Below are 24,922 nucleotides of genomic sequence, written 5' to 3'. Positions count from 1 at the left end.
ACTACTTAAATGGGCCGATGTGGATTAGAAGTAAAACATATGTACAGGTGGCCCAATAATACGCTCAAGCAATCACATTTACTCTTGACAATAATAACATAATAAATATTTAACAAAAAGTTTGTATAGCAAAACGTAGAATGAAAAAAATTATGGAAAGTTATGATCGCGAGATTAAACAACACTAACCCCGGATGTTCGGGTTGTCACATCACCCCCAACTTGAAAGAAATTTCATCCCGAAATTGAGCACGTAGTTACTGAGTAAGCTAGTTAGGTTGCATGGTTTCCTAGTTTTCCTGGGGTGTCACATCATTCCCCCGTTGGTTTGGAATTTCGTCCCGAAATTCCGCAGTAGCTTCAGCCTCAGTAGTGGTTTCATTGTTCTCGAACAATGGGGATATGTGTGTCTCATTTAGTTTTCTCATTCCCAGGTAACCTCTGGGCCACGACGGGAGTTCCAACGAACTCGAACAATAGGTATCCTGGTGCGTTTGAGAATCTTGACCTCCCGGTCCAAGATTTCCACTGGTTCTTCGACAAATTGCAACTGATCGTCGATGGTGAGTTCCTTGAAAGGAACTATGTGAGTTTCATCTGACAGACATTTCTTCAGATTCGACACATGGAACACGTTGTGAACTGCACCGAGTTCAGCTGGTAGGTTCAGTTTGTAGGCCACTTTGCCAATTTTCTTGATGGTTTCGAACGGCCAACATACCGCAGATTGAGTTTGCCCCGTTTGCCAAAACAAACCACACCCTTCCAGGGTGAGACTTTGAGTAGCACTCGATCCCCAACTTGGAACTCGAGCGGTTTCCTGCGCTTATCAGCGTAACTTTTCTGACGGTCGCGAGCTGCCGCCATGCGTTGTCGTATCTGTTCAATTCGTTCAGTAGCATCAACTACAAGTTCTGGACCTGTAATTTGACTATCCCCCACCTCTGCCCAACAGAGAGGTGACCGGCATTTACATCCGTACAATGCCTCGAATGGAGCGGCCTGAATGCTGATGTGGTAACTGTTATTGTACGAAATCTCCACTAACGGAAGATGCTTTTCCCAGCTGTTGCCAAAATCGATAACACATGCCCGAAGCATGTCTTCTAAGGTTTGAATCGTGCGCTCAGACTGCCCATCCGTCTGAGGGGGATAAGCTGTGCTCATGTCTAACCGAGAGCCAAAAGATTTGTGCATTGCTTGCCATAGTTCTGAAGTGAATCGTGCATCCCGCTCCGAAATAATAGAGATTGGCACTCCGTGCCTCGAAACAACTTCTTTCAAGTAGACGTCTGCTAAGGTAGAGAACTTATCCGTTTCTTTGATAGCCAAGAAATGAGCAGACTTTGTGAGTCAATCTACGATCACCCAAATAGTATCATTCCCACGCTGGGATCTAGGCAGGCCAGTAACAAAATCCATGGAAATTTCTTCCCATTGACACTGTGGTATCTTGGGTTGCTGAAGTAGGCCTGATGGTTTCTGATATTCAACTTTGACCCTTGCACAGGTCAAACATTTGCTGACATAGGTTGCGATGAGGGCTTTCATGCTTGGCCACCAATACGTAGTTTTTAAGATCGTGGTACATCTTATCCGAACCTGGATGTACCGAGCAGCGAGACTTGTGCGCTTCATCCATCACAAGTTCTCGTAAACCGCCATATAGTGGAACCCAAATACGCCCCGTTACATAGTAGGCACCGTCTTCCTTTCATTCTAATCGCTGCCTTGAACCTCGTAAGGCTTTAGCCTTGACATTTTCTGGTTTCAATGCTTCTACCTGAGCATCTCGTATCTGAGCAGGAAGACTAGACTGAATAGTAAGCTGCAAGGCTCGTACACGCCTAGGTGTAGTATCTTTCCGACTGAGAGCGTCAGCCACAACATTGGCTTTGCCTGGATGGTACTTGATGGCGCATTCATAATCGTTCAGTGGTTCAACCCATCGACGTTGACGCATGTTCAATTCTTTCTGCTTGAAAATATGCTCGAGACTCCTGTGATCGGGGTAGATAGTGCACTTGGTACCGTACAGGTAGTGTCGCCATATCTTAAGCGCGAAAACAACAGCTCCCAGCTCTAAGTCGTGCGTAGTATAGTTCCGTTCGGGAACTTCAAGTTGCCGCTAAGCATAGGCAATGACTTTATCCCTTTGCATCAATACACAACCAAGACCCTGAATCGACACGTCGCAATTGACCACAAAATCATCCGTGCCCTCTGGCAATGAGAGAATAGGTGCGCTGCATAGCCTATCCTTTAGGTACTGAAAAGCCGTTTCTTGAGTATTACCCCAACGATAGGTAACACCTTTCTGTGTCAGCAATGTAAGCGGCTGTGCGATCTTGGAGAAGTCTTTAATGAACCGTCTGTAATAACCCGCCAAACCCAAGAATTGGCGTATGTACGCTGTGCAGGCCAGTTCCTGATCGAGTCCACCTTGGATGGATCAACATGAATCCCATCCTTGTTTACCACATGGCCTAGAAAGTGGACTTTACGAAGCCAGAAGTCGCATTTTTTAAAACTTGGCATACAGTTGTTCTATTCGAAGAAGTTCCAAGATAAGACGCAGATGCCGCTCGTGTTCCTCCTGACTCTTGGAATAGATCAGAATGTCGTCGATAAAAACAATTACAAACTTGTCTAGATATGGTTTGCACACCCTGTTCATAAGGTCCATAAAGACTGCAGGCGCGTTTGTTAGCCCGAATGGCATGATTACAAACTCGTAGTGGCCATAGCGTGTTCTGAATGCTGTCTTGGAGACGTCCTCATCCCGGACTCTCAGCTGATGATAACCTGACCTCAGATCAATCTTGGAGTAATAGCTCGACCCTTGCAACTGGTCGAATAAGTCGTCAATACGTGGAAGAGGATAACGATTCTTCACTGTGACTTGTTCAGTTCGCGGTAGTCTATGCACATCCTGGAAATGCCATCCTTCTTTTTCACAAATAATACTGGAGCTCCCCAAGGCGAAGAGATAGGTCGGATAAATCCCTTATCCAAGAGTTCTTGTAGCTGCGTCAATAGTTCTTCCAATTCTGATGGAGCTAAACGATACGGTGCGTGAGCTATAGGTGCTGCCCAGAACTTTAGGAATGCGGTCGATAGGGAACGTCTGACCAGCGAGGATAAGATTACAGCCCTGAACTATGTGTGGCCTCTAGACTTTTACCATTAGCTAACACTACGACATGTTTGGTGTTCAAGGGAGTTGGTGCACGTTTTAACATTTGACTAACTTCCAAGGACATATAACTGGTATCCACACCCAAATCAAACAAGACAGTAACATAAAAGTCGTCAAGAAGAAACTTACCCATTAATACGTTAGGGTCGTTCCTTGCGTCACCCTAACCAATCACGTACATGCGGCCCCGGCGTCATTGTTTCCATTGTTTCCCCCAACAGTATCCCCATTGTCGTCCCTGTTTCCGTGGTCGTGGTTCTGAGTCTGGTCCTGGTTTATTTGCGGACAATGTCTCTTGTAGTGATCTTTAGCATCACACTGAAAACATCCCTTAAAACTCTGTTGTTGCTGCTGATTCTATGGAGATGGAGACGACCGTTGCTGTTCTTGAGTTACAGGACGTGAGCTTCGACAATCCTTGGCTTCATGACCTATCTTGAGGCACCTCTGACAACGACCCTTGTTGCACTGACCGCTGTGGTGCCTATTGCATCTGTTACACTTTGGATGATTTCCTCGATATCCACTCTGCCCACGACTACCAGAAAACTGCTGACTGGGACTCTGGTAGTCATCTATCTTTTGCTGTTGCGCCAGGGGCTGAGCCGGAATTAATCCCTTGCTCAGGTTTCCATCCCACTTGCGTTTGTTGTCACTAGAAGCACATGAAGTAGCAGCTTTAACACGTTTCGGTATTTTGTTTTGTTCTACTGCCTGGTCTGTGAGACGATGAGCAAGCCGAGTGACTTGCTGGATGGTGCCAAGATTAGCTGCGGTCACATGACTCTGAATTTCGGGCACCAGACCTTGAGATACAGCTCGATGCGTTTGGTGGGAGGGTCTACCATAGCGGGACAAAATGTGGCTAATTCATTTGACCTCTTCATATAAGCCTCAATTTCAGACCCCGCCATCTGTAAGTTGAGGAATTCTACCTCTAGTTTGTGGATGTCTTCCCGACTGCAAAACTCTTCCTTAATTAGGTCCTTGAACTCGTTCCAGGGGGTGGCATTAGCAGCTGCCAGCCCTAACATTTGAACTTGGGCTTCCCACCAGGTTAATGCAGCACCTTCGAGTGTTCCAGTAGCAAACTTTACCCTACGAGACTCAGGGCAATCACACACCTCAAAGTCAGTTTCGCGCCTCTCGAACCAATGGAGGAGGCCTACAACTCCCTCAGTACCACTGAAGGTACTAGGTCGGAAATCCTTGAGATTTTTGAAGGTGCAAACAGGTGGCTGAGCGTGTTGACCTATTGTGTATAAGAATAGGACAAGGTTAAACACAAGAGTTGGTTTAGGAGTGTAGGATCTAAAGATCCTAGTTACGATTGCAGGGTATACCTCCTGCTAGTATGGATGCAAGTGCCGCAGCAACTCGCTCGTTAATGAGAGTCGTCAACTGGGCTTGAGTCAAGTTAATACGTCCGGCCATGATCTTCATAGCAAATGTAACGTAAGTGAGAGAGGTTCGCGAATAGTGCGATGACAGAAGAGAGTAAGCACACAAGTGTTCTCAAACAATAACGAATAGTAGACAATGTAAATTAAACATACCACGAGCAAAGTTCTATGTGATTCTAGCATGTAGGCAATAAACATAAACCTTATTACCTAGGATGTTGAGTCTTGCACGTGGAGCGAGGCGTCGTTGTGGATCGTTAAGCACTGTACTGGTTATAGTCTGGTTTTAATAAAAACGTTTTTCCATTATTAAAACCAAGTTCTCTATAACCAATGGCTCTGATACCAATCGGTCACACCCCCAAAATCCACATGCGGAGTATCACCGCTTGGGAGCATGACTGACCAGGATCAAGCCACCAATCATATAGAACAATGTAAGTAGTGAAAGTAAATGTAATTTAACCAAACCCATCCATATGAAAGATGTTCAAAACATAAGTATAAATAAAACGTTTAGCGGAAGCATATGAGTAAAAGCCCAACATAAATAAAGTATGTAATGTCATAATGTTTAATCAAAGCAATCACGATCCTTGTCCACAACGATCGCGTCTCCCAGTGCAAGCTCCATGTATACCTAACGACCTGCAAGGCATGTAACAGAGAGTCAACAACTAGTTGAGCGAGTTCACAGAAAATAAGTTCATTTGTAACGTGTGGCTCTACTGGGCCGATAGTATGTTCTATTGGGGGGGCCTTCCCATGTTTGCATATACACTAGACTATTCGTAACCATAAGTGTTCTTCTTAACCCCAGAACAGTAGTACGTACGAGCTTTACGTAAGTGTCCTTCTTTACCCGAGGACAGTGGTACGCATGGAGTTTACGTAGGTTTTACGTAAGTATCCTTCCTGACTCCGGAAGACAGTAGCATGTGTGAGTTTACGTAGGTTTTACGTAAGTGTCCTTCCTGACTCCGGAAGACAGTAGCATATACTTGTTTACGTAGGTTTTACGCAAGTGTCCTGCTTAACCCGAGGACCATGGTAGATAGTCTAGTAGCCGCGTTCGTACGAGTAATTGTTCAATCCCACCATTCAACCCATTCCCAATCCCCGGGAATCCCATGCCTTGGTAAAGAGTGTGAACTCACCTTGGTTTGCTCGGTTTGGTAATGTACTTCTAGTGTTCGTTAACTGTTAGACCCGTTACACGTAACCTAGGGTACAATGTCATATAAATGAGTATACGAGTAGAGTTTTACAATACCCTGGTGTCCAAACAACTCAATGTCTAATACGATAATTTTTAAGCATACACTTTCGCACAACTCATAATGGATTAATCGTATTTCACAATTTAAGATAATAGGTCTACATCTGTTTCATGTTACATACAATAATAAATTGAGTTATTATCACTTTAGCATAACAAGTTATCCAACCAATTGTTGATATCGATTTATAAGTTGGCCGTGAATATTATTTCAACCATTTCACATGCATGGACCAAAAAGAAAACACCAAAAACGTCTAATTAGTGAGATTCTAATACTCCACAACATTCAGGCAACTGAATTCATTTTGTTATGATCTTTGTAAAATAAAAAAATATAGATGCTTGTACTTAACATATGATCAACCCACTATACTTTCTCAATTAATGAAACATATGCAGCCAATTAAAATTAACATATGCAGACCTCATCTCAATGAATTAAAGGGTGCTCAGAACTTTTAATACACAACTATATTCACAAAACTGTTGGTCCATCTTTCAAACATGAAATCAATTAATTACACATGCATGTGCGGCCCATCTACAACTATACCCGTGCCCAAAGATCACCCCAAAACATCAGGTTATAGCCCATTCCCCATTGGACTCTCACATTATAGCATCTAATTCCTTTAATGGGTTTCGGCCCACTATCCCAAAATTCATTCAATGGATTAACATCCTATCTAACTAACATGATGTCAACTAATCTTGAACACAGTCATCATCATCAAACAATCATATAGTCAATTAAATCTGATCACTTCATTCATTACCTTTTCACTAACCACATGGCCATCAATTTATAAAGTCAAAGTGATTCATGTGAAGTGTGTAACCTCTATTGGACCAATACAATAGTGTTCAGTCAAAGCACATGGCCATCACAACAATCAATGACTACATGATCTAACATCAGCAGACATGATTACAACTAACCAGCCATATCACGTGCACTTTTTTTTTTAGTTCAGCATTATCGACATGCACATACATCATATTTACAAACACTTGCTGCCATCTACTATCAAACAATTCGAAATCATGCATCAAATCATTGTTAGCACAGACATATCATATCAAAATATAGTTAACACGTGATCGCATATAACCAAACAATCAATCAAAGTAAACAAACATGAGGTAATACTAACCAGAACTCGACTGATCCAAGTACTATCTCGAACAGGGGGGGGTCTACCACTGAATTCGTGCGATCAGGAGGAGGCTTTAGGGTTTTTGGCTTGTGTTTTGATTTTTAGTCTAATCAAAACCATATTACACATTCATATAATTGTGAGGGTTTGGGCGGTTCACATTCTTAACCGAAGTGGGCTCAAACCCACTCACTTGGGCCGCCACTTTAATTGGCAAACGTAGTAAAGTTTGGGCTTATGAACATGTGTGTGAGATCCCAAAGTGTCGGCCCAACCTACCCCCAAACATACACATCAAATGAGTAATCCGTGAGAGGGTTTGGGTCCAGATTCTACGGGCTTGACTACTTAAATGGGCCGATGTGGATTAGAAGTAAAACATATGTACAGGTGGCCCAATAATACGCTCAAGCAATCACATTTACTCTTGACAATAATAACATAATAAATATTTAACAAAAAGTTTGTATAGCAAGACGTAGAATGAAAAAAAATTATGGAAAGTTATGAACGCGAGATTAAACAACACTAACCTCGGATGTTCGGGTTGTCACACGTTAAGCCATCTTTAAGGCCCTAAAATGTCACACCCCGACCACGTAGGACAACAAACCGTGGCGGAAACATCGGGGAGTGTTGTAACAGAAGTAATCGTTTCACAACCATGGATTCAAGAGAGTTTTGTTTTATTGATTAAATTAAACATTACATTGTCATAACACAGAATAAACAAGTTTTACATTGTCTATCACTATTATTATGTCACTAAGGCCTCGTCCAGATCCTATGTGACGCATGCATCCTAGTAATCAATCAAGCATCAACACCTGAAACATACGTAAAAACTTAGTCAGCAATGAAATGCTGGCGAGTACATAGGTTTTATAAGAGTATTGGAATCATGGCTCGTTTATATGATGCAATACTTTACAAGAGTCGAAATACAAACCTCGTTTTGAAAAGTGTATTGCAACATAGTTAACCAACTCAAATCAAGTTGATTACAGTTTATAAAATCTCGTAGCCATAATTCTTAACCCAAAAACATTTTGTTTTAGAAAAACATCTTGTAAAACATCTAGTAAAAACTCGTAAATAAAACATCATTGTGTGACATCGTTTTAAATATCGTTTACCCAAGTGAACTAAATAACGCCACGGTATGTAATATGATTAAAACACTTATTTATAAGAAGTACCAGCGGCGTATCTACCATGTTTTCACCACCTTACCCCCGTCTCGTTATCTAAACACTTAACCCAAAAACCAATCGTTTATCGAAATCGTTTAACATCGTTTCCAAATCATTTACTTGTTTCCAAATCGTTTACTCGTTTCCAAATCGTTTACTTGTTTCCAAATCGTTTACTCGTTTCCAAATCGTATTCGTTTTAATAGTGAAACTACTTTTGGTCGTCTCGTTAACAACATTCAAACCTTTGTGACTCGTGTAACTCGTTTCTCGTTTCGTATTAACAAACCACCAAAGGGTAAGTTAACAAATTCATCAGATTCAGTCGTTACCCACAACTCCCACACATAACCATGGGTGCAGTGCAATAACGTGATTTGTCAGATCCTATGGTACCATAACCTAATACTGGTCGGCTTGATCGGAGCTAATGAATGTCATTTGTTATGTAATTACAACCAACAAGTCGTGTACACCTTATCGAAATCGTTATTAGTTTTGTATAAACCATCTTAATCCTTTTCGAAATCATCGTTTAAACCTTGAAAATCGTTTTGTACATATGATTCACCCCAAAACAATTGAAAACAGTAAAAGAGGGGACTATGTACTCACATGTAGTGCAAAGTATCCTCGATCAAATAGAACTTCAACAAACTTGAGCAAACCAGAGAAATCAAGTAGCTCCTAATAATCGAACCACTAGTCAAACAATAGACGCCTAAATCGGAAGATCGGACAGAATGAGGTCTTGTAAACCAAATGAGTGTTGGAACTCATGTGATATGGTTTAACAAAGCCTATATTCTAAATCGGAACCTAACCTAAGTGCTTTCGACCCATCGCGACCCATTAAGGTAGCTTACGCTACTTTAACGCGTCGTGCACGCAACAGTGCGTTCGAGACGTCTAACTAGTCCTATGACAAGTATTATATGCCCATACATGTTTAATTATGTTACATAATCAGTTACGTGTCAAAAATTTAAGTTACATATGCTTAATTACCAATTATGTATAAAAAGGGTATTTTGGTAATTTACCAAGGGCACATAAACTACTTATCATGCGACTAATCAAACCTAAGTGAGCATAAGGTATAACCCCGGAAGGTTATTCCCTACGCTACTATGGTCACAACACATGCTTGGTCAAATCCTAATGATCGACCAAACGGGTGGTGTTCGAAAGTCTAAGCGGGTGTTTAGTCCGCTTGACTTACGACTCTACATAAGCACAAAACTAACAAGTGACGAGCTAAACATGTCAAAACATGTTTAGTTAAGTTAGAAAACAGGTTTGGTATCAAAACAAACGGTTTTGATACCTAAAAGTAACTTGGTTACAAAGTACGCGAGAAAACGCATTCTGGCCGAAGCTACGACTCGTCACTGAGCCTAGATAACGTGGTAATCAGTAGGTATAGTCACTAGGGACTATAACCATCGTGATTACGCTCACGTTATGAAGTTCAAACGAACTTCGCGTTGACCATAAACTGGTCAAAGCAGAAAGTCAAACACTGTTTGACTTTAACGCTAAAACGAACGATAAACGCGAAAGAATACTTACAGAAGGTCCCCGCAAGGTTTGATTCCAAGTAATCTCAGGTAGGAAGTGCACAAACACAACCACTTAGAGAAAAACTCAGATCAAATGTGGGAATGAATGAAGTGAGGGTTGGGTATTTATAGGAAATCCACAACCGTTAGGATCGTTTCTTGGAAACCGAGCTTTGATCCTAGCCTTACACCTCGTACCCACTGATTTGAATACCATGGGAGCCTTCAAACCCGCCCATAGATTGCCCAAAACCATGTGCAAAACAATGGGGAACAGCTGGGTTTTTAAAAATAAAGTTTGCTGATCTGGGGAGGCTTTACGGACCGTATGAGGTCCCTTAGGGTTCGTAAGGACCTCTGGTGCTGGCAACAATTTTCAGCAATTGGCAGAACAGGCCCCTGCAGCCCCAAACTTGATTTTTAAGCATTTTTGGCACGTTTGAACCCCGTTAACCCCATTTTAAGGCTCTAAAATGAAGTTAAACTATAGGGAACTTAAAATGTGCTAAAAAATATCACGGATGTAGGCTCGTTTGGTCGTACGATTGCGTTATTCGGTTAATTACGACGGGAGTCGTAACGAACGCAAAAACGATCCAAATTGCGCGACGAATGGATTTTTATTATGCCAAACATTAAAAAATAATATTTTAATGTTTACATAAATTTTTGGATGTCCGGATATATTCAGAGCGTAAGATATGCGCGAAAATGCAAACTTGTGCATTTTTTGACGCTTTTAGTCCCTATTGATCAATAAAGTTTGTTTTAGCATACCGAATCATTCAAAGCCTATTTCTAAGCTATGTAAAGGTTATTTAGGGTATGTTTAACTTATGATCAAGTTCCGGAGTGTTTGTTACTATACAAATCGGTATAGTTTCGCAATTTGACACAAATAGTCCCTGCGATCGAACAAGGTTGATTTTAACACACCGAACCATCCAAAACTTATTTCTAAGTCATGTGGAGGTTATTTAAGGTATGTTAAGCCTATTTCACTATTCCGGAGTGTTTGTTGCATTAAACTGGTTATATTTACGCATTAGAGCGCGTATAACCTTCCAGAAAGCGATTTAGAGCTTGAAATTGGAATCGAATCGAATTGCAAAAATTACCAAACACAAATACACACATAATACATCAAAACACATATAATAACACCAAAGCACGTTGTTTTATTAATAATCAACATTGTTTTACATCGGACAGAGGTTACAGAGCACAGTTGTCACAGTCTCCCCTACTTCAGGAAATTTTGTCCCGAAATTTTAACTAGGGGAAGCTTGTGAAAACAAATGCGGATATTTGGTCATCATTTGATCCTTACGTTCCCAAGTAAATTCTGGGCCACGTTTGGACTCCCAACGAACTTTAACCAAATGAATCCGTTTGTTCTTCAACTGCTTGAAAGTACGGTCCACTATCTCCACGGGTTTCTCGACAAAGTGCATCGTTTCATCGATTTGAAACTCGTCGAGAGGTATGTGAAGATCAGCGTCAACTAAACACTTTCGCAGATTGGACACGTGAAAAGTCGGATGAATATTTCCAAGCTCTGGAGGTAGCTCTAGTCGATAGGCAACTTTCCCAACTCTTTCCACAATCTTGAATGGTCCCACATATCGAGGTGCAAGTTTTCCTTTCTTTCCAAACCTTACCACTCCCTTCCAAGGTGACACCTTGAGTAGGACACGGTCTCCGATTAGAAATTCTAAGGGCTTGCGTCCTAAATCCGCATAACTCTTTTGACGGCTTCTAGCTGTCACAAGATTATCGCGAATTTTCTTGATTTTATCTGATGTTTCTAGAACGAGCTCAGGTCCAGTAAGCTGAGCTTCACCGGTCTCGTTCCAACAGACAGGTGAACGACATTTTCGACCGTAGAGAGCTTCGAATGGTGCCATTTTGATGCTAGCATGATAACTATTGTTGTAAGAGAACTCGATCATTGGCAGATGAGAATCCCAATTACCACCAAAGTCTATCACGCATGCTCTAAGCATATCCTCCAAAGTTTGAATTGTCCTCTCGGATTGTCCATCTGTTTGGGGATGATAAACAGTGCTTAGATTTAGTTGGGTTCCCATAGCAGATTGCATGGTCTTCCAGAAATGAGATGAAAATCGAGCATCACGATCAGAAATGATATCCAAAGGAACACCATGTCGAGATACAATCTCATCAACATAAATCTTTGCAAGTTTATCAGCAGATAGATCCTCGCGAATCGGAAGAAAATGAGCTGACTTCGTTAATCGATCGATAACAACCCAAATAGCATCATGACCTTTAGATGTATGCGGTAATTTAGTGATGAGATCCATCGCAATGCTCTCCCACTTCCAAACCGGTATCTCTGGTTGTACAAGCAAACCAGAAGGTCGTTGATGTTCAGCCTTGACTTTGAGACAAGTTAGGCATTTTGATATATACAAGGCGACATCTTTCTTCATACCAGGCCACCAGAACTTAGTACGAAGATCCTTGTACATTTTATCAGCACCAGGATGGATAGAATATCGAGACTTGTGAGATTCGTCCATCACTAGGGTGCGGAGATCGTCTTGTTTCGGGATCCACAAACGATCCTTGAAAGAAAGTAATCCATCGCCTTTTGCTTCGAGTTTAAGCTCAAGCTGATGTGCTAATTCCATACCCATCAAATTCTGTGAAACACAAAATTGCTGAGCTTGAAGAACACGAGATTGAAGATCTGATAGAGTTTGAACGGAATGAAGCTTGACTCGCTCTTTTCGACTAAGCGCATCGGCCACGACATTCGCCTTACCAGGATGGTAGCGAATTTCGCAATCGTAGTCGTTCAAGAGTTCCACCCAACGTCGTTGCCTCATGTTCAGCTCTTTCTGATTAAGAATATACTGGAGGCTTTTGTGGTCTGTGAAAACCACACACTTCGTGCCATAAAGATAGTGTCTCCAGATTTTAAGCGCGAAAACCACAGCTCCTAACTCGAGATCATGAGTCGTGTAGTTTTTCTCGTGGATTTTCAGCTGGCGAGATGCATATGCAATAACTTTTCCTCGTTGCATGTGGACGCAACCAAGGCCTAAGTTGGATGCATCGCAATAGACAACGAAATCATCGTTTCCCTCGGGCAGAGATAGAATAGGAGCATTACATAACTTTTACTTCAGCGTTTGGAACGCTTCTTCTTGCTTGGGTCCACACTCAAAAGGCTTATTCTTCTGAGTCAAAGCAGTGAGTGGAACCGCAATCTTTGAGAAATTAGAAATGAATCGACGATAAATACCTGCAAGACCAAGAAAAGATCGAATCTCTGTAGGTGTCGTTGGCGTACTCCAATCCTTAATAGCAACAATCTTGGATGGATCCACATGAATATCTTTCTCGTTGACTATATGACCCAAGAATTGAACTTCTTTAAGCCAGAATTCACACTTGGAGAATTTAGCGAAAAGTTGTTCCTTCTTAAGGAGTTCCAACGTTAAGCGAAGGTGTTGCTCGTGATCGGCCTGAGTCTTCGAATAAATGAGAATATCGTCGATGAACACAATAATGAACTTGTCTAAATAAGGTTTACAGACCCTATTCATTAAGTCCATAAAAATAGCTGGAGCATTTGTTAAGCCAAAAGGCATGACTGTGAACTCGTAATGCCCATATCTCGTGCGGAAAGCAGTTTTGGGAATATCTTCTTCGAGAACACGAAGTTGATGATACCCAGAACGCAGATTGATCTTAGAAAAACATGAAGCACCTTGCAGCTGGTCAAAGAGATCGTCAATTCGAGGTAGGGGATATCGATTCTTGATGGTAAGCTTATTAAGCTCACGATAATCGATACACATTCGAAAAGACCCATCTTTCTTTTTCACGAAGAGGACAGGAGCTCCCCAAGGTTAATAACTCGGACGGATGAATCCTTTATCAGATAACTCTTGAAGCTGTTTCGACAATTCTTGCATCTCTGATGGTGCAAGACGATAAGGTGCTTTCGCAATCGGGTTGGCATTGGGTACAAGGTCGATATGAAACTCAACTTGACGAACTGGAGGCAAACCAGGCAGTTCATCAGGAAACACCTCTGGATAGTCTCGAACAATCGGAATATCCTGAATACTCTTACTCTTGCTTTTCTCCTCGGTGACATGTGCTAAAAAAGCAACATATCCCTTTCTCAAATATCTCTGGGCCTTTGTACACGACATAAGCTTCAATCCACCTGAAGGTTTTTCACCACGAACCTCCAAAACATCGCCAGACGGAAGAGGAATACGAACAATCTTATCAAAACAAACCACCTCACCGTGGTGTTTGGTTAACCAATCCATTCCAACGATAATGTCGAAGCTTCCAAGTTGCATTGGCGTGAGGTCAATTGGAAAAAGATGGTTATCAAGGTTCAACTGACAATCACGAATAACAGAATCGAGAACAAGAGGTTTACCAGTAGCAACTTCGACAGACAAGGGTTTCCTCAATTTAGTTCTAGGTATCGCAAGCAAAGGTTCAAAAGATAACGAAACAAAACTTCGATCGGCACCAGAATCAAAAAGAATAGATGCGGGTTGATTGTTAACAAGAAACGTACCATTGACAACCTCGTTGTCAGCCCTCGCTTCGTTTGCATTCAAATTGTAAGCTCGCCTTCGAGCAGTGTTGGTGCATGTTTGTGACAACAGCTTAGATTTGGTCTTTGATATCTTGTAATTAGTTAATCGATAAACAGTTAGCGGGTTTAGCTTTGTATTAGTGAATAATAGAGTTTGGGCTAAACTAAACCCAATTGGATGTAGGGAAACGAATTGGGCCTTGCCCATGTAGGAAACCCTAGTCCAACTTGTAAACCTTGTGGTATATAAACAAGGTTAGACATTAGGGTTTAGGTTAATCAGTTAATCAGCCAAAACAGTTGTTAGTGAGATTTTCGTTAGAGCTTTAGTGCTTGGACGAATTTAAGAGAGGTTGTTAGGGTTTGATTGATTGTAATTCAACTTGATTGATAATCAATAGAAACCCGGTTTGATTGGAATTGCTGTTTCTGTTTTCTACTTGTTTTCTGCTTATTCTGATCAAGAGGATTCCGCACTCTTGATTGGAAAGACGATTATGTGAAGATCCATAGACTCAAGGGGACCTACAATTGGTATCAGAGCGTTAGGCTCTTGATTCCTCGGTTCAGAATTGTTTGCTGCAGAAACAGGGAGTAAAATTTCGAAATTTTTGAAACCTGATAATTAGGGTTTTTAAAATTTTCGAAAAGTTTTGTGTGTTTGATTTTGATTTTCGAATTTTGTTGGCTGTTTTGATATTCTGGTTTGTTTTGATTGCTGTTTTGCAGGTTTTAGGGTTTGCAGGACTGTTTTTGGTTGATTGTTTGAAGGATTTTGGCTGGAAACACTTGAAGATTCGAAGATTGTTCTTCGTGTTCTTCGCGTTCTTCGTTCGGTTTCTTGTTAATTTTCGAAAATCACTGATATTTGGCTGTTTTGATTGTGCAGATTTGTTTTGGAGAGGAGATAAGATCATCAAAATTTTCGAAAAGATTGAATTTCCATATTTACTGATCTGCGAAATTAACAGACCTGCGAAATTAACTGACTCAGCATATTTACCAACGAATTTACAAGTTCCAGCATATTTATCGGCGAAGTAAATCCAAAGACGACTTTGGTAACCGTATAATTTTCCACAGCGAAATTATCACGGTTCAGCGACTTTACCAGTCGTCGTAATAGCAAACTGAGTACCTGGCGAAATTAATCTGAGCGATATTAAGCAGCGAATTTGACCAGTGAGGTTGACGAGCGAAATTGAACAAAGAACAGACTAGCGAAATTAAACATTGAACCAGCGAAATTAACTCAAAACCAGCGAATTTAGGAGAAGAATTAAGTGGTGGAATTTCAGTTGGCAAGCGTCAGAAAATTTTCAGTCTTTCGTGAATAGAATTTAATCCGTAGCTCGTTTGACAGAACCGTTTGCACCGTTGAGTCTGGAAAATCCCGAATTCGGTCTTTCACATTATATATCATTGGATTCGTCTTTTCGAGATGATTCTAACGGTGTAATTTGGTAACCACTGTTTTCGGACAAACTTTGTACGGTTTTCTCAGTCTGTTACGTTAAAATGTCGAACATGTCTACTTTGAACGAGTTGTTGAAGATGGAACATGAGGTTGGTACTACCAACATGAGGAAGGAGAAAGTTCAAAAAGGTTTTACAAAAGAAGAGGTGATTTAAGTAAACCAAAATGGGTTGTTAAATCTGAGAGTAATTCTGACAATGAATCTGATTCCATAAAATCAGAGGAGTCATTGGTTGATAAAAAGATTGTGAATTCCGTTCCAGTGGTGAACAATGAGAATTTTCCGTCATTGTCAAAAGAAAATTTGATGAAGAAAGTTGGAAAGGTTGAGATCTCAAATCAATTCTTCGCTGATAAAGGAGAAGTTGATGTTGAGAAGGCTTTCAACGGGAAAGTCAAACACATTTTTGGGAAGATGGTTGATAAGAAGGTGCTAAAGAATTTTATAAATCAAAATGTTGGTGGGACAGATGTGTTCCAAAGTCACCCAAGGCTGGTGAGGCTTGGGTGGACATTATGTTTGAGTAAAACACAGGACTATGCCAGAGATCCCAAGTTGGTAATCGTGGATCAGGAATCGACATCTTCCATGTTTAATTAGGATGATTTGAAAGTGTTTGAAATTGTTAAAATTTTACAGGTTGAAGGACAATGCCGGAGCTTCCAGGTTGGTAAGCGAGGAGCAGGTATCGGCATCTTTCTTGAGGAATTTACTACGGTAATGTCAATCATGCAAACGGTAAAAAAGGTTTGTTTGTGTTTGTTTACAAGTGGTTAGAAGATTTGATTGTGCATAACTTGTGCATATGGTAAATCAAGGACATTAATTTGTACTTACATTTTCCTACAAGTGATTGAGAGACAACATGATGAACCACATCCCCGAACTTAGTATTGATATACCTACAAGTGGTAAAATCAACCAAACTTATTTTTCGGAAAAATCATTTTGATTAAAACAAACTTAAGTGTTTTGAAATCTAAAAGAGAAAATAGTTTGTTGATAGGGGGAGTTCTGATTGTTTATGCCAAGTGAATGGCGAAGTAATGCAATTTGATATCGGTTGTCATGTTTTTGTACAGTTTGTTTTCAATTTGCGTTAATGTGTTTGCATTTTAGGGGGAGTAGAAAATTTCCAGAAAATCCAAAAACATTAGAAAATTTGAAAAAGACAAAAACATGATAAAAAACCAAAAATGAGTTTGTTGTGAAAAAGAGGAAATGATAGTACATCAGTGGACTATCACAACATGCTAAAGATTTGGAAACTTTAAAAGTGATAAACAATCTTATTGTGGATGTGACAGTAGAATTTTACACATTTAGTAAATTGTGAAGAGATATAAACCTAAATTTCAAACTTGCTTATTCTGTGGGTAACAACTTCTTCGATATATAGGTAACCCCTGAAATCTTGTTTGAAAGATCCCTCTTTCTGAGATACTAGGTCTTTATGCTCAGTGATATCTAGGGTATTATCCCGGGACTTCTGCTGTATGGAAGTACTGACCTAGTCCCCGGATAATACTTTCTGTAAATGCTTGAAAAAGCGCCACCCTCAGCAAATCGATGAAACAATAAAATTGATAGTCATTGCTGTTGTAAAAAAGATCCTCTAAAGGGGACCCACCAAAAGTCGAAGCCGTCATCTCTCTGCGTATACGAAAGTATCGACCTGAGCTCTCACGGCCCTTGCAATTAACCCCTTACAGATATCATCTGGGGTATACTCACCTGTAAGACTGAATATTGGGATCTGGATACGGGAGTATATTAAAGTAGTGGGACACATAGATAAGTTAGTTTCTAAGACATTAAATCGTATCTCGGATCAGTTGAACTTTGTGTGAAAATTTAAGTGGACCAGTATACTGACAATCTAGGTAAATTGTTTAGAACTTAAAATGAAATCAAGCTTAACGGTGTTGGTGATTTGTCTCATAAACTGATATGATCCTCTTACACAAACTCACAAAAATATTGTATGTAAATATTTTTTCTCTGCATTTTATTTCTCTTATGTCAAAAATCCAAAAAGATTTTCAGTGTGTTTTAGCATAAATTTTGAAAAATTCAAAAAGATTTTTTGATAACTGATATTGAAAAGTTGATTTTCAAAATTCCGGGTGCTAAACATGATGAACAGATGGTTTGGGAGAGTGTGTTGTTTTGAAAATAAAAATGATATATCTTCAAGTGGTTCATCAAAGATTAACATTGTAAAATCATTCTTTGATTGTATAATTTATGCGAGTGATTCATTAGATGATGAGATTATTTTTACAAGTTATCATCAGGAAATTTATTTTTGGGTAGAGAATGTGCAGGTTATCTGAAGATAGAGTGCCAGGTTCCAATACCTGAAGACTTTATGATTTCAACATGCCAGACTGCGATCCCAGCATATCGAAAGGGGGAGTCTGAAGACATCCGATTAGAGATTGTTCGTGGGGAGTCTGTAGATGATGATGACAAGAGAAGAGAAAGATTTGAGGATGCTTACACTGTGGGATATTTCAGAGAGCGTTCAGACTGATAAAGACTGAAGACGTTGAAGACTCGATACTTAAGACTCGTCAACATCTGAGGGGGAGTCTGTTGGTGCATTCATCTGTCGTCTTCGTCTTATATCGAGTCTCGGTCTCGGTCCGGATCTGATCAAGAATGACATCACATAGGTGACATTATAAATGACATCACAAAGGTGACATCATTGATGACTGTGACAACTCGTAATTCGGACTTACTTTGTGTAACGTATGTGAATGATATGTGATTATGTGAACTTTATGATTAATGAGATATGTGAATGTGTGATATACATGTTTGAATGAAACCCGAACCGCACAACACTACATACTCGATCGCACAAGCCCTTTGGGCCGTATCACTTGTACTCGAGACCTTAAGGACGGCCCATTGAGGGTTTCGGCTCACTATGCTTGGGCTCGGCCCACTCCCTCTTGGCCGGTTATATGTTTACGTTTACACACATCTCTAGGGTTTCTACTTCCCACTTTTCGCAACCAAGAACACACACAAACACCAAACTCTCTCCCTCTCGGCCTACTCGGAAACAAGGCAACCTTCTCATCCTTACTGATTGGATTCGGATCATTCTTTATCTTTCGGTTAGTGTTTGATTATTTGTTGTTGATGTTTTGATGTGTGCTTATGATAGTCATGCTTGATGATATAACATACTTGATTAACATGATAGATTATACTGTTGAATGAGATATGTTTTCTTGACATGAAATCGGATCACATGTATACTTAATAATGCTCATATGATTGGATTGCATGATCTAGAGTAGAACCGAATGCATAGTAATCGGTTGAGATATGGTATAAGTTGGTTGTATGTTAATATTTGGGTTGATGTTCATGCTATGTTTAGTCTAGGGTTCATAAGAATTAAGGTTCGGAAATCCCTGTTTGATCGATAGTGTGTTAACTGCTTTGGTGGAATTGTGTTAATTGATTCCTACAAATTTGGAAACTTGTTAAATGATTGTAACCGATATGCTAAATTAGGGAAATCAGGAAAGTTGTTACAATCTGCTTGTCTCGACCAGGGTTGCGAGTCGAGAACCCTCAGTCTCGACTCGAGACCACATCATCGGCACACAACAGCACGAGCCGAGATCGAGGTTGCGGGTCCAGTTGCGACTCGAGACCGAACAGTCTCGACTGGACCATGACGAACCGAGACCAACTCTCTTGTGACTCGAGAACACCCCTGTTGCGACTCGAGATCTCATTCGTTGCGACTCGAGATCTCGACACCAGCATAACTCGAGACCGATAGTCTCGACTCGAGTCTGACTATGTTTGCTATTGGACTTTTACTATTACGAGCCCAATTGATTGGGCCGGATACATGGACTTATTTACGTGTCTGTTATTGGACTGCTATGATATACTTGTGCATGCCATGATCATACTTGATACAATACGTGTAGAACATACGTGCTATATACGAACCTGACTTGTATAATAACCATGATAGGACGTGGTTGACCACTTACTAGCTTACCTGTACTTTCTGTGTTTCTGCCGAGCAACCCAAGGTGAGTTCACACAGCCAAGGCATGGGGTTCCCAGGGTGGGAATGGGATTGGATGATTATTTCGTGCATACTTAGTTAATGGAACCTAATGATATGGTCCTCAGGGTGAGGATGGTAAATGATAAGATACGGCTAGACTAGTATACCTACTTGAACTGATCCTCGCACACACGCCAGGGTTGGCTGCGATATTATGACTAATCTTCGCACACATGCCTCAGGAAGGCTGGCGAACTATACATACTAAACTTCGCACACATGCCAGGGTGGCCAGCGATACAAATATACATAGTCTAGAATACTTGAGAACTTTCCCTAATCTTCGCATACATGCCTAGAGGGCTGCGATACGAACTGATACGATACATGACTAAATGAACGAACGCAATGCTTACTATACCATTACTATTACTGAACTTACTTACTGTGAACTCGCTCAACTAGTTGTTGATTATCTGCTGCATGCTTTGCAGGACCTTAGGTACGATATGGAGCTTGCACAGGGAGGAGCAGGTCGTTGTGGGATACGGATCGTGAACGATAATTGAACTTATAACTTATTTTGGGTTTTTCATTATTATGCTTCCGCTACTTAAATAATGTTTGGTTATGAACATCAGTCATGTCACGATGAAACACATTTTCTACTTTTACACTTAAATGCTATGTTTGATATGATTGATGGCTTGATCCTGGTCATGTCACGCCTCCAAGCGGTGGTACTCCGCGTGTGGGATTTTGGGGGTGTGACAATGACATCATAAATATGGAATGCATGAAAAGTGTAAACTGTTCGTTTGAATTAGATCCGTTTGAAATGTTGACCGTATGAAAGTGGTTTCATTTCATGCATGTCCGTTTGAAGGTTACCGTTTGAGAAGGAGGTTCCGTTTGAAGAGCCCTTTCGTTTGAAGGGTGACCGTTTGAATGGTTTCAAACGGTAGGGTGTCTAGTATAAATAGGCTTGTTGATTATGTCATTTGTAACGAACAGGCCAAGTGATACCGAGGTGCTGCCGGTATTTCCTCTGATTTTAAACATTGTTATTTCAATATACAAGAGGTTTAAAGTGTATTTCAAGCTGTTTTCACATCCGTTTCTTAGTTTCCGCCTCTGAAACGGACTAGAGCTCTTCCGACCGACTCATTCAGGTCGAAATCGATCCTGCAGTTGCATTAAACTGGTTATATTTACGCGTCAGATCGCGTATAACCTTCATCAGGAATGGAAATGAAAAGGGTAATCAAACGGATATTTATTTCCTCAACGGAAAATCTTCAGAAACGAAAATGAATAGACGGAGTTATTTTCATCGGTTGCTTCCTCAGAAATGGAAATGAAAAGGGTAATCAAACGGATATTCATTTCCTCAAGGGACAATCTTCATAAACGAAAATGAATAGACGGAGTCATTTTCAACGGTTGCTTCCTCAAAAAATCTTGAGAAACGAAAATGAACAGACGGAGTCATTTTCAACGGTTGCTTCACCAGAAATGGAAATGAAAAGGGTAATCAAACGGATATTCATTTCCTCAACAGACAATCTTCAAAAACGAAAATGAACAGACGGAGTCATTTTCAACGGTTGTTGCATCAGAAATGGAAATGAATAGGGTTAACTCTAGACACATGACAAAACTTGTTGTGGTTTCTGTGCACTAAATTCCATAATTATGTACGCGTCCATAATGACGTAATTCTTTGCACAGTCCGCACAGTACATTTCATAATGTGTAGGGGAAGAAAATCAAACCAAACCTGTGATGGGTGTGACTAGACTACCATAGGGTCCTTTTTAATTAGATCGACAAATGATCTCTTTAATTAGACCACCAAAGAGTCTTTTTAGCTATATCATCACATGATATTCCTAACCAGATTTTTGGATCAATCTGTTTAACTAGACCACTCAAGGGGTCTAATTATGGAATAGTTCTTTACAATCCAAGGGACTTAACTACAACATAGAAGTCCATTAAGGATTTAAGATAGTATATTTGGATATCCTATTACGAATCCCTTACACGAAGATATGGAAGATTCTACGAGGATTTGGATAACAAAAATTTGGATTACACAAAAACATAAAAGGGAACACATAATCTTATAATCACATAATCACATAATTGTTTAATTTGACCTTTAATTTGTTATCTTTGGACACGAGTATTTAAAGCACACCAGGAATCCAATCCGTGGATTTCATTTGTCACTTTAATCATTTTCAAGAATCTATCTATGAAGATAGGAAAATCTTAATAGGAATTCGGCTTTGTCCTTATTGAATCGTAATGTACGTATTGAATCATACAAAGAATTCAATTAAGGGCTCCAATGAACAATACCCATCCACAAGGATCTAATTATGATGATAGAAAATCTTATATGGATTTTGGAGTCTGTGTAATGAGAGGTGCTCCGACACCTTGCACTAGGCGTGCTTAAGTCAATACACAAGGTAGAAAGTTCAAGACGTTGAGGCGCTAGATATGCCAAGGCGACATATGAAGCAAAATTTGAAGGTTGAGCAGCAGCAGGTTTTGTAAAATCTTTGCTTTGGATTGCAAAGCGACACATGATAACCAAATGTCCCCATCGTCCACCGTGGGTACATTTGAAACAGGGTATTTGATTCCGATGATGACGGTTACATTAATTGCACCAAGGAGCTGTTCCCTTGTATGGGTCAATATAATGTCCCCATCGTCCACCGTGGGTACATTTGCACCAGGGTATTTAAGCCCCGTTAACCTCATTTCAAGGCTCTAAAATGATGTTAAAGTATAGGGGACTCAAAACATGCTCAAAAATATCTCGGATGTCGGTTCATTTGGTCGTATGATTGCGTTATTCGCTTAATTACGACGGATGTCGTAACGAATGCAAAAACGATCCAAATTAAGCGACGAATGAAATTTTATCATGCCAAACACTAAAATAATTTATTTTAATGCTTACATAAATTTTTGGATGTCCAGATGTATTTAGAACGTAAGATATGCGCGAAAATGCAAACTTATGCACTTTTTGACGCTTTTAGTCCCTGAATGAACATAAAGTTTATATTTGCGCACAAAACACCTCAAAGCCTATTTCTAAGCTATATAAAGGATATTTATGGCATATTTAACTTATGATCAAGTTCCGGAATGTTCGTTACAGAAGAAATCGGCATACTTTCGCAGTTTGTCGATTTTAGTCCCTGTAAGCGTACAAACTTGATTTCAGCATACCAAACCATCCAAAACTTATTTCTAAGTTATGTAAAGGTTATTTAAGGTATGTTAAGCCAATTTCACTGTTCCGGAGTGTTAGTTTCATTAAACTGGTTATATTTACATGTCAGATCGCGTATAACCTTCCAGAAAGCGATTTAAAGCCTGAAATCGAACAAGAATTGATATGTGCAAACGATACACATATTTATACAAATACCAAGTATGAAACAAAATAGTTCATTGGTTTGGTATTTGTTTGATGGTCACATTGACACAGGTGTCACACACAGGTGTCACAGTCTCCCCTACTTTAGGAAATTTCGTCTCGAAATTTAATTTTAGAGGAAACTTGTGAAGACAACTGTGATTGTTTCACTTTTGAGTGAATCCCTCGATCCCTAAGTAAAACTCTGGATCATGATTGGATTCTTAGCGAAATTGTCAACTGCCAAAGTTAAGTCCTTGTAATAACAAAACATGGAGTTTCGAACTACAGACAGAAGAATGTTTCTTATGAAGACTTATCATAGGGAACTTGTGTGTGCTCGAAATCAGAGTCGGAGAGTGTAAGATAAAATGACATTGGTCAAGGTCTAGGACTTCTAGTAACTTAAATAACGCTATGTTCGTAATATAATAAGGAACACTTATATATAGGAAGTACCAGCGGCGTATCCACCATGCCCCTTTCTACATTGTTCCCGTTTCGCTATTCTTATCACTATAGGTCTTAACACATGACAAAACTTGTTGTGGTTTCTGTGCACTGAATTCCATAATTATGTATGCATCCATAATTACGTAATTCCTTGCACAGTCCGCACAGTTCATTTCATAATGCGTAGGGGAAAATCAATCGAATAAACATGAAGTGACTTGACTAGACCACCAAAGGATCTTTTTAACTAGATCAATGGACGATCTTTTTAACTAGATCAACACATGATCTCTTTAACTAGACCGTCGTACAATCTCCTTAAATAGACCACTCAAGGGATCTCTTCAGCTATATCATCACATGATATTCCTAACCAGATTTTTGAACCAATCTGTTTAACTAGACCACTCAAGGGGTCCAATTAAAGAATAGTACTTCATAATCCAAGGGACTTAACTATTACGTCAAAGCCCATTAAGGATTTAAGATAGTACCTTTTGGGTATCCTACTATGAATCCCCCATATTGAAATATGGAGATCCTATGAGGATTTGGATAATGAATATTCGGATTACACGAAAACACAAGACATAAAAGAAATCATATAAGCACATAATCACGTAATTGATTAACTTGGTCTTCATTTTTTTAATTTTCTTGTTAATTGAGCACACGAGGATTCAAAACACTCCAGGAATCAAATCCGTGAATTCCGTTTGGCACTTTAAACATTTTCAAGAATCTAACTATGAAGATAGGAAGATCTTAATAGGAATTTGGCTTTGTTTCTTAAAAGAAACGAGTATTTAAGATTTTTGGGGAGATCACAAGTGATCATAAAAATGACAGAACCACACGAGTAGTTTGTCTTTGTGTCGGCATCATAGGGTTGCATTAAACATACACACAATCGTATCAGTTTCGTAAAATAAAATTGAAACAATAAATTATATTTATATAACAATTGAGTCAATTCAAACATCCAAAAGATAACATTTAAGGAAAACAAAAGACTAATTGTTCATTGTTGCATTGTCGTCCGCGTTCGCCTCATTTATGTTAAACACTCGTCCAAGTGCTGGATTTGCGTTAACAAGTCTTG

This window comes from Helianthus annuus, chromosome 5 (genome assembly GCF_002127325.2).
Source record: "Helianthus annuus cultivar XRQ/B chromosome 5, HanXRQr2.0-SUNRISE, whole genome shotgun sequence".
In the NCBI taxonomy this organism is placed as follows: Eukaryota; Viridiplantae; Streptophyta; class Magnoliopsida; order Asterales; family Asteraceae; genus Helianthus; species Helianthus annuus.
The sequence above is the reverse complement of the archived record's forward strand: the minus strand, read 5'-3'. Positions refer to the sequence as shown.